Source organism: Myotis davidii, unplaced genomic scaffold (genome assembly GCF_000327345.1).
Source record: "Myotis davidii unplaced genomic scaffold, ASM32734v1 scaffold77, whole genome shotgun sequence".
In the NCBI taxonomy this organism is placed as follows: domain Eukaryota; kingdom Metazoa; phylum Chordata; class Mammalia; order Chiroptera; family Vespertilionidae; genus Myotis; species Myotis davidii.
This window is the reverse complement of record NW_006289713.1, coordinates 1,708,404-1,718,684: the sequence shown is the minus strand read 5'-3', so window position 1 is coordinate 1,718,684 and position 10,281 is coordinate 1,708,404.

Genomic DNA, 10,281 nt, shown 5'->3' with positions numbered 1-10,281 from the left:
CGCCGCCCATTGGCCCGCCGTATCCGCCACCGCCATTGGCCCGAGGCGCTGAGCACAGGATTGCAAACGTCACGACGCCAGGGAGGAACTTTGCGCGGGGTGAAAGGGCGACGGAGTGATTGACAACTCTTGTGACAGGCCTGAGGCGGGACCAGACGGACGTCCGAGGACGGATTGGTCAAGGTCGTGGGTCCAGGCTCACGGGACGTTAGGGTATCGAGCAGCTGGATTGGCTGCTTGAATCGCAAAGGGGAGGTTAAGTTTTTCGTTCTCGGGCTTGATAATTGGCCTTTCCAAGTGCCGGAAGCGACTGAGGGAAATGGAGAGAACCAGGGCCTGGTGTTGAAGGACCTGGCAGACGGGCTGTGTGCCGTAGCGCACACACGATGCGGACATGAGGCCCTCGGCCCTAGTCTGAGAGACGTGTCCCCATGGGCCCGCAGAGCTGTGCATCGTTCACCGACGCCTGTGACCTCACAAAGCGCGGAATGGTCGATGGGGTTGTGCGGTAGTACCTTGTTCGGAACTGAGTCCGGCCCCACTTTTTTTTTTTTTTTAATATTTTTTCATTGATTTCAGAGAGGAAGGGAGAGAGAGATACAAACATCAGTGATGAGAGAGAATCATCAATCGGGTGCCTCCTGCACGCCCCCGACTGGGGATCGAGCCTGCAACCCCGGGCATACTGGTATGGACAGACCTAGAATCAAACTGGTGACCTCTTGGTTCCTGGGTTGGCGCTCAACTGCTGAGCTACACCCAGCTGGGCGCACATACCCTTTATAATACTATAATACTGGGGACATAACAGATGCTCAATATTACAGGAATTAATATATTTTGTCACTAAACCCAGCTTTAACTTGAAACTTTATCCAGAAAATAAAAGGATAGATTTCATATGAGTTGAATATAGAAATGATACCGCCATTGGCTCCTACATTTTAGTGTTGAAGACTGTAAATGACCTTTCAGTGACCCTCAGCGCAGCACCCATGCTGTCCAGGCCCCAGTGGAAGGGCTGCCTTGCCCTCTGTCCCCAGACCTCCCAGACATGTGCTTCAGTTCTTTTGCAGTAGAGAGGCCTGTAAATACATTCTAAGGGATTTGTTTTATTTACTCTGTTTATGAAACTGTAACCTCAGATAGGATTGCCTTAGAGTCCAAGTAACAAATAAGCTGTCAAGCGAAATAAAACATAAAATAGCAGGAAAGGAGATGGCAAAACCAAAATTGCATGCTTTGATTTGAGGCATATACAAAGCCAAAGTATGCTCCTGGCTTCAAATCATCTCCAGGTGAACTCAATCAGCTCCCGAGCTTCCTCCAACCAGGGCTGGCCATGACTTCCAGAAACACAAGATCCTCTGGGGAAAACTGCTGAGTGCACCACAGGGTGATCCCGGTGCCTAGCCACAATCTGCTGGTGTGTATGTTTTTCCTGTGTGTGTGTGTGTGTATTGCAGGGGAGGGAGGGCCTTAAGTGAGCCATGGTTCAAATTCTATGTAGAAGTGGCCACCTCTTTCTCTGTCAAATCGACCATGTAAATTACAGTAAAAGGGACGCCATGTCTGAAACTGTTCTCTGAGACAGCCTGGTGGCTGCTGTTCCTGGCCAGCCTGTCAGAAAGGGAGGCTTATCTGGGTGCTCAGGCTGGGTAGTCATGTCCTGCTGGCACTGTGCCCACCTAGCCTTGCCTCCATGGGACTGCAGGTTCAGCAAAGCAGCCAGCCACCAGAGTAAGGACAAAGTCACCCAGGCTTTCCTGTGCCTCCTGAAGACCATCTCCTCTCACCTAGCCTCTCCTCCACCCAGATAGCATCTTTCTCTCTGGCCTTGTTGCAGCCTCCTGTTCTCCCCCTACCCACCTCTGGTCTCTCTAGACCCTATTTGCCATGAAGCAGCCAAAATGATGCTTTCAAAACAGACCAATCAGTCCTTTCTCAAAATCCTCCACACCCTCCACTTCAAGCACAAAGGCAGGATCCCAACGAAAGCAGCAGAGCCCAGCACCATCAGATGCTCCAGCTTAGGCCTGACCCCAGCCCTGCCCACTCCTTCCAATCTCCTTCCACCACACCTGACTCTCATCCTAGCACACTCCCAGTTGTCATGGGGCGACACTCTTCCCCTCACTCCTACTCTGAAGTCCCCTTTCAAAATAACAAATTTTCATAGCCTCTGTGATCCATCTTGAGCATAGTCAACTTTTAGAAAAGTAACAGCGCCAAAACCGGTTTGGCTCAGTGGATAGAGCATCCGCCTGCGGACTGAAAGGTCCCAGGTTCGATTCCGGTCAAGGGCATGTACCTGGGTTGCGGGCACATCCCCAGTAGGAGATGTGCAGGAGGCAGCTGATCCGTGTTTCTCTCTCATCGATGTTTCTGACTCTCTGTCTCTCTCCCTTCCTCTCTGTAAAAAATCAATAAAATATATTAAAAAAAAAAAAAAGAAAAGTAACAGCATGTGGCCAGTCAGTTAATGAATTTCCCCAGGGCAAACAGGATGTAGGAAGGGGGGGAGAGGGTATGAGAACAAAGAACTCTGTACATGACCATAGCACATTTTCCAGAAAGATCTGCCTAGACCAGTGGTTCTCAACCTTGGCTGCACACTAGAATCACATGGGAATCTTTTTAAAATCCTGATTTCTGGGCCTCATCCTCCGGAAATTCTGTTTCTTTTTTTTTTTTTAAATATATATATATATTTTTTTTTTCACAGAGAGGAAGAGAGAGGAATAGAGAGTTAGAAACAATGATGAGAGAGAAACATCGATAAGCTGCCTCCTGCACACCTCCAACAGAGTATGTGCCTGCAACCAGGGTACATGCCCTTGGCCAGAATCGAACCTGGGACCTTTCAGTCCGCAGGCCGATGCTCTAACCACTGAGCCAAACCGGTTGGGGCGAAATTCTGTTTCTTTGTTACTAATGTTGTGGCCCCACCCCATAACAAAGAAACAGAATTTCTGGAGGATGAGGCCCAGAAATCAGGATTTTAAAAAGATTCCCATGTGATTCTAGTGTGCAGCCAAGGTTGAGAACCACTGGCCTAGGCAAAGGGCGGTGGAGACAACTAGAACGGACCTCAGACCATTTTTTTTTTTTAATAACCCAATAGAAGAGAATAAGATCTAGGCAACATACTGGAGAGACTGTTAACTTCATAGTACTCAGCCAATGAGGAATCAGAGGAGGGACTCTTGCGCCATAGGGTTAAATTCCCTGTGATTGCTGCTCTGTGCCTGCCTGCCTGTCCACAGACACCAGCTCTTGAGGATGTATTAAAGGTCTCATTTTCACCATGCTTCATGTCTCTGAGTCCGTTATTTGAACTCAGACAGGTGAGCATTTCTCACAATTTGGGGGTGCGTCTGGGACTTGTGTGCCCGTGTAGAGCCGGACCCCTGTTGAGGGTGAGAGGTGTCCCACCTGATTTTGGGTGGCCTACTTTGGCTGGGACCCCTTCTCTTCGCGGAGGCCATAGATAGGCCCAAGGCTGTTTTTTCAGAAGATGGTGAAACTGACACAGGGGACAAAAGACAGGCACCCACAGCAACCAGGCAACCTTGTGCATAGGTCAAGGTAGGAAAATTGGACTATATAAATACTACCTTGGTGGTTGGATATCATATACAGACAGGAGAACTCTTTCTTGCTACAAATATCTTATCATTCCCCAAACAAGTAACCCCTGAGACCAAAGAGATATCTGGCTAGTAACTTGTAGGCATAGACTATAAACTGTACAACCAGACATGATCCCTCTTTCCTGGTAACTGAACACAGATGAGGTTTCTGAACCCACACTGGGGAGTTGATAAGGAACCCTGTGGCCAATGATGACTCCCCAATGATTAAGGTACCTGGACAGGCAAACCCCAACTTAAATAGATAAAAACCCAATGTAAGCCTGCATCAACCTTGCCTGGGTAGCTCAGTTTGTTAAAGAGTTGTCCTGATACACCAAGGTTTCTGGTTTCATCTCTGGTCAGAGTACATACAAGAAGCAACCAATGAATACATAAGTGGAAGAACAAAAATAAATCGATGTTTCTTCCTCTCTCTCCCCCCTTCCTGCTTCTCTCTCAAATCAATAATAAAAGAACAAATATTCATTGTAAAGAACAATTCAAAGAATATATTATAAACTCTAAAAAAACAAAAAACACCTGCATCATAAGGAAGGGGTAGACTCATAACAAGGAAATGTAGAGAGATCCATTCGCAATGACTAGATCTAGGGACTCAAATGGGCTGTCTCAAGTCTCACCTATAGCCTCGGCTACTTCACTCTCTGTATAGGCCTCATTCTCTCCAATCACAGCTGGCTTTCTCCTCAGGGTGGGAAAGGTGCCAGCAACACTTTTGATTTATCCTTCTACTCCGTGATCCCAAAGGCAAGGTCCCTTCTTCAATGTGCCATTAATATGACATTATGAAGGGCTGGATCATATGATTGGGGAGTCAGGAACTGAGGGATTGAGTTTTGCTGAGCAAGTCTGAACGACAGATTATCCTATATATTAAAAGTCTAATATGCAAATTATACCCTCAGGTGATCATTCCACAGGGAGTTCAACTGCTTGCTGTGACGAGCTCTGACCGCCAGGGGGTGGCACTGAACATGGTGGGTGTCAGTGACTCAGTGCTGGCAGCGGATGGCAGTGGAGGCGCTGCCAGCCCTGATGAGCCCCAATGAGAGCGGTACCATGGCAGGACGGTGGAGCAGGTGAGCAGGTGGCACCAGGCCAAGGCAGGTGCAAGCGGGGGCCCAATCACCCCACTGATCACCCCTCAGACAGTGACCAGCAGCAGTGGTGGGGAGCAGGGCCACTGCCCAGCTCCCAGGCGCTGAGGGAGCCAGGTCCAGGTCCCAGCCCCAATTAATCACCCCGCAGGCAGGATGGTGCAGCTGGTGAGGGGACAGTGCCAGGCCATGGCAGGGTGTCAGGCAGGGCTGTGGGGCTGTGAGGCTGGGGGCACAAGCTGAGGCCTTATTCCCAAAGGCCATCCTGAGGGACCCCACCTGTGCACAAATTCGTGCACTGGGCCTTTAGTCTTTAATAATCATCACTATGGTCAGTAGCCTCCAAATTGGCCCTCGATAATCCCTGCTCCCTTGGGTCATGCCTGCCACACGGAACCATGTAATGTGAGCAGCCCCATTAGGCAAGGAGCTAAGGCCTCCCACCAATAGCCAGGATGTCACCTTGGAAGCCCATTCTCTGGTGTTAGACAAGCTTCTAATGTCTGCAGCCCTATCAATTACTCTGGGTCAGAGATCTTTCCATTGGACTGTACTATTTTTTCAGAGTACTAAAGTCTCTCTTCCCAATCTTTTTGGATTCATACTGATTCTGTGAACATTAAAACTTCCTATTCAAATTCACTTTGCAACCTGAAATTCCAGAATCTTCAACTCAAATATTTTTTAAAATATATTTTTATTGATTTCAGACAGGAAGAGAGAGGGAGAGATAGAAACATCAATGATGAGAGTCATTGATCTGCTTCCTCCTGCACACCCACTACTGGGGATCGAACCTGCAACCTAGGCATGTGCCCTGACCAGGAATCAAACCTGGGACCCTGCAGTCCACAGACCAATGCTCTATCCACTGAGCCAAACCAGCCAGGGCATCAACTGCACTCTTGTGAGAGAATCTGAGCAGCCAGAACTAGCCAGTCAACCACTCCTGGATTCCTGACCCTCAGAAACTGTATGAAATAAACATCAGTTTTTGTTTTGTTTTTTATTGTTAATCCCCACCTGAGGATCTTTTTTGCATTGATTTTTTTTTTTTAGAGAGAGTGGGAGGGAAGAAGGAATGGAGGGAGGGAGGGAGGGAGAGAGACAGAGAGAGAGAAACATCAATGTGTGAGAGACACATCGATTGGTTGCCTTGCCTCCTGCATGCAACCCAATAGGGCCAGGGATTGAACCTGCAATCCAGATATGGATGTACCCTTGACTGGGAATCGAATCTGTAACCCTTCAGTTCAGTGTGAGGGTAACACTCTAACCATTGGAAAACACCAACACCAGCCAGGGCAACATTAGTTGTTTAAACTTGCTAAGTTTTAGGGTAATTTGTTGCAAAGTAATGATAGCTGATACAATCAACAGAATAAGTGATTAAATTAATGAATTTGGTATGTGCTGTCTACAGCTATGGGAGTTAAAATTATTACAGAATATACATCCTGCCCTTTCAAGCTCCCTCCTAAATATCCATCCAAAGTCCCACACCCAACAGTTTTTGTTTTGTTGTTTTTACAGAGAGGAAGGGAGAGGGATAGAGAGTTAGAAACATCGATGAGAGAGAAACATTGATCAGCTGCCTCCTGCACACTCCCTACTGGGTTTGTGCTGGCAACCAAGGTACATGCCCTTAACCGGAATGGAACCTGGGACCCTTCAGTCTATAGGCTGACGCTCTAGTCCAGTGATGGCAAACCTATGACACACATGTCAGAGGTGACACGTGAAGTCATTTTTTTGGTTGATTTTTCTTAGTTAAATGGCATTTAAATATATAAAATAAATATCAAAAATATGTCTTTTTTTTACTATGGTTACACATATCAAAAAATTTCTATATGTGACACAGCACCAGAGTTAAGTTAGGGTTTTTCAAAATGCTGACATGCCGAACTCAAAAGGTTCGCCATCATTGCTCTAGTCTATTCACTGAGCCAAACCAGTTAGGGCCACACCCAACAGTTTTAAGAAATATATAGGAACACATAGCTATTTGTCAAACGCAAATTCCAGAATGATCCCAGCCAGTGTAGCTTGTTGGTTGAGCACCAACCGACCTATGAACCAGGAGGTCACGGGTTCCAATCCTGATCAGGGCACATGCCCAGATTTCAGGCTCAATCCCCAGTAGGGGTCCTGCAGGAGGCAGATGATTATCTCTCATCATAGATGAGATGTTTCTATCTCTTTTCCTCTCCCTTACTCTCTAAAATCAATTAAAAATATATTTTTAAAAATGATGAACTCTGTGATTATGAAATCTTATTGTATGTGTAATGAGTAAAACCCAGTTAACGAGTCATATAAGAAATAGTTTCCTAAGACAGATCTTTAGTTCAGAAACAAAGTTTACCAAAATTCAGAGATAAATGTTTATTCAAACATTCCACAAGGAAGTATATTTTATAGAAGACATCCTAATATTAGCCAAATACCTAGTTGTAGACCAGATCATTCAAAGCTGCATGAATGACTTAGCCTCAGTAGGATGAACTCACCTTCTTAATTACAGTGCAGCAATTATAGTGAGCAACAGTCCAAGGGCTTCAAAGGCCAGGGTAAGTATGGAAGCAACCAAGCTTTTAAAAAAAGTTTAGAAGTTTAGTTGCTGCCAAACTGCCTAATTTCTAAAAAGAAAGTAATTATTCTGATATTAATAAGGAAGCCTAGATATGAAAACCAAAAAGATCAATTTCTATCTCTAGACTGCTAAGATATTATTCCTATTTTACTGGCAAGGCAATCAGCAGATGTTCCAAAAGCAGCTTGCCTAAAGCCCTTCGGCTAATAGTGAGCAAGGACTCCTCCTTGCTGAGGAACAGAGGGTGGAGTTCTTAGGATGAGAGTGTAACAGATGCACTCTCTGCTCCTCTCTCTGTATTGCAGCCCACGCTGAAAGGGTGGCACTTCCTCACCTCCTGAGGCTCCCTTTGCTCACAAATCTTGAACTGGATATAGAACAAATGGTACCCAGTATAGGGTGGCTGTGCAGAGACCTACGACATGCCCTGACTCAAACCCGGAGTTCACCATGAGATTGCCTCTAAGATGGTTAAGGTAAGCCACGCTGAAACCTCCTGATGAACAGAGTTTAGAGAGCTGAGGAAGTACAAATTAGTCAACAGAAGTTGCAGATGGAATAAAGATAGCTGTAATAGAAATGGCTGACAGGAAAGTGAAGCTGATATCCTGGTGGGAGATGAAGGAAGTAGGGCCTGAGAGCCAAGTTAGATCCAGGGAGCCAACTCTCACAGAGCCTTATCCAGGGCATGGGCACCCGAATCTAAACTAAATCCCTATTGCAAGGCCACAGGAGCCTCTGCTCTGGGACACTACAGGAATTGGACTGAAGCAGTGTGGGATTCAGAGTCACAATTCACCTCTCATCTGAGGCCTGGGACACAGCCAGTTTTCAAAGCACATTTGTTAAATAAATGTGTTTGAAGAAATGAATCAATAGTCTTGTTTTCCCAGGACCTAATTTCCCACGGCATCCTAGGAATAAGTCCTGAATATGAACGCCTTCTGCCTTCCTGGTTCCCAAGTTGCTTTCACATACTTTAATTGCCTTTTATCTTTACAACAACCCTGTGGGAAACCCAAGGCTGATATTAGCCTCACTTGGCAGGTAATTATCATCCCCATTTTACTGATGAGAAAATTGAGGCTTGGAGAAGTTAATAACATGCTCAAAGTCATGGGCTGAGAAGGACAGAAGCCAGCGTTCTTTCACCGGAGGCTGGCCCCCTGCTTACAACTGAAAATCACAGGCAAAGAGGTTGGAACACAGAGGTTGTATTAAATCAGGGGGTATTCATTTCAAACAATATTGATGGGATTACATCTTATACTCTTCCCAGACACATTCAAGTATGTTAGCAGCTTTGAATCACAAATCCTCTGAACTGGGTGATGAGGGAACAGGCATGAGGATGGCAGGTTTGGTCCTTTCATGCCAGGGAGGCTTTACACAAGCTTTAATAGGGTGCAAGAAACCACTCCTGTAAGTTTGGTTAGTCATTAGACTGGTCTGGGGAGAGAGTAGGGGCAGGTCACAGGGAGCTGGATGGCAAAATGTGGGCAGGACAATTTAACCAGGAAAAGAAAAAAATGATGGAGGAGGAAAATTCGAGAGAATGGATTGACTGGGAAGGAAAATTGTAAGAGAAAAGGAGAAACAAAAGGAAAGGCAGTTCAGTTGTGTAAATCAGCTGTAGCCCTGGGCTTAGTGGCTGCTTTCTCCACCAACAAACCACAAATAAGAACCTCTGCAAAAGCAGTGGTTGCCAAAGAGCCAAGGGCCAATAATCAAGACACTTAATTTTTAAAAAGTGTCCCCAAACCTTCCTATTTTCAGGGGGGGAAAAGGGGAAGTATGTACTAGTTATACATGTTACTTTATAACACTTAAGGTGTAATGGTGAATGATCCAGAAACCAGTGAGACCAGCTCTGAAACTCTGTGCCATCACTTGTTAGATATGACTTTGTTCAAGTTACTTTAATTTTGTCAGTCCTTACCTGTAAAATAGATATTGAAAGTATTTGCTACTCAGCCTGCGTGGCTCAGTGGTTGAGCATCGACCTATGAGCCAGGAGATCACCACATTCCCTGGGCTGCAGCTCCATCCCCAGTGTGCCAGTATGGGGTGTGCAGGAGGCAGCCAATCAATGATTCTCTCTCATCATTGATGTTTCTTTCTCTCCCTTGCCGTTCCTGTCTGAAATCAATAAAAATATATTTTTAAAAAAAGTTTTTGCTTCTCAGAGTTGTATTAAATCAGAGAGTATTAAATGGAGCCAGGCACTAGTTAGCACTCAGGAAAATGGTTATGATTCATGCTCAGGAATTCAGGGACTACAGAAAAGCACATCCTAACCTTACCCCTGTAATACATCCATCTTATTCTTTGCTTTTCCTACTCAGCAAGCTTTACAGCTCTCAGCAATCATTAGTCTGAGAACTAACGTTCATACCCAGAGCTAAGGTGGGCCAGGAAAGGGGTGGGTTGGGTGAGGGCAGGCCCCCGCAGGGCGAACAGTTTGAGCCGCGGCTTAACCCAGACTTCTGGCTATCCAAGAGCAGCTAGTGGACTCTCTGTCCCGGCGGCGACCCTGCCCCCCACGGCTGGAAATGACTTTCAGAACTGGTCAGCGTGCCTCCAGAATATAACTAGCTGAGCTGTTGACTACCTAAAATTAAACATCTTGTAGGGCGAGATTCCACACTTGTGTCGGCGCCGGGGTTACTGCGTGACCCTCCTCAACATTCTTCCTCTTAACGCGGGCCCGTCCGCGTGAAGGGCCTTCTCGGCGCTCCTCGCGCTCAGACGCGCCGGGCGGGATCGGACCCCGCTGTCGGCTCGCGTTCCCCGCGCCTCTCTCGCTCCACGCGGTGACCCGGAACCTGCTGCAGCCAACCCCTCCCCACCCCCGGCCCGGCGCCGAGTCGCTCCACTTCCCTCCAGGGCCCGCCCGGCTGCAGCTGTCCTGGCGGCACCCTCCGCCGCGGCA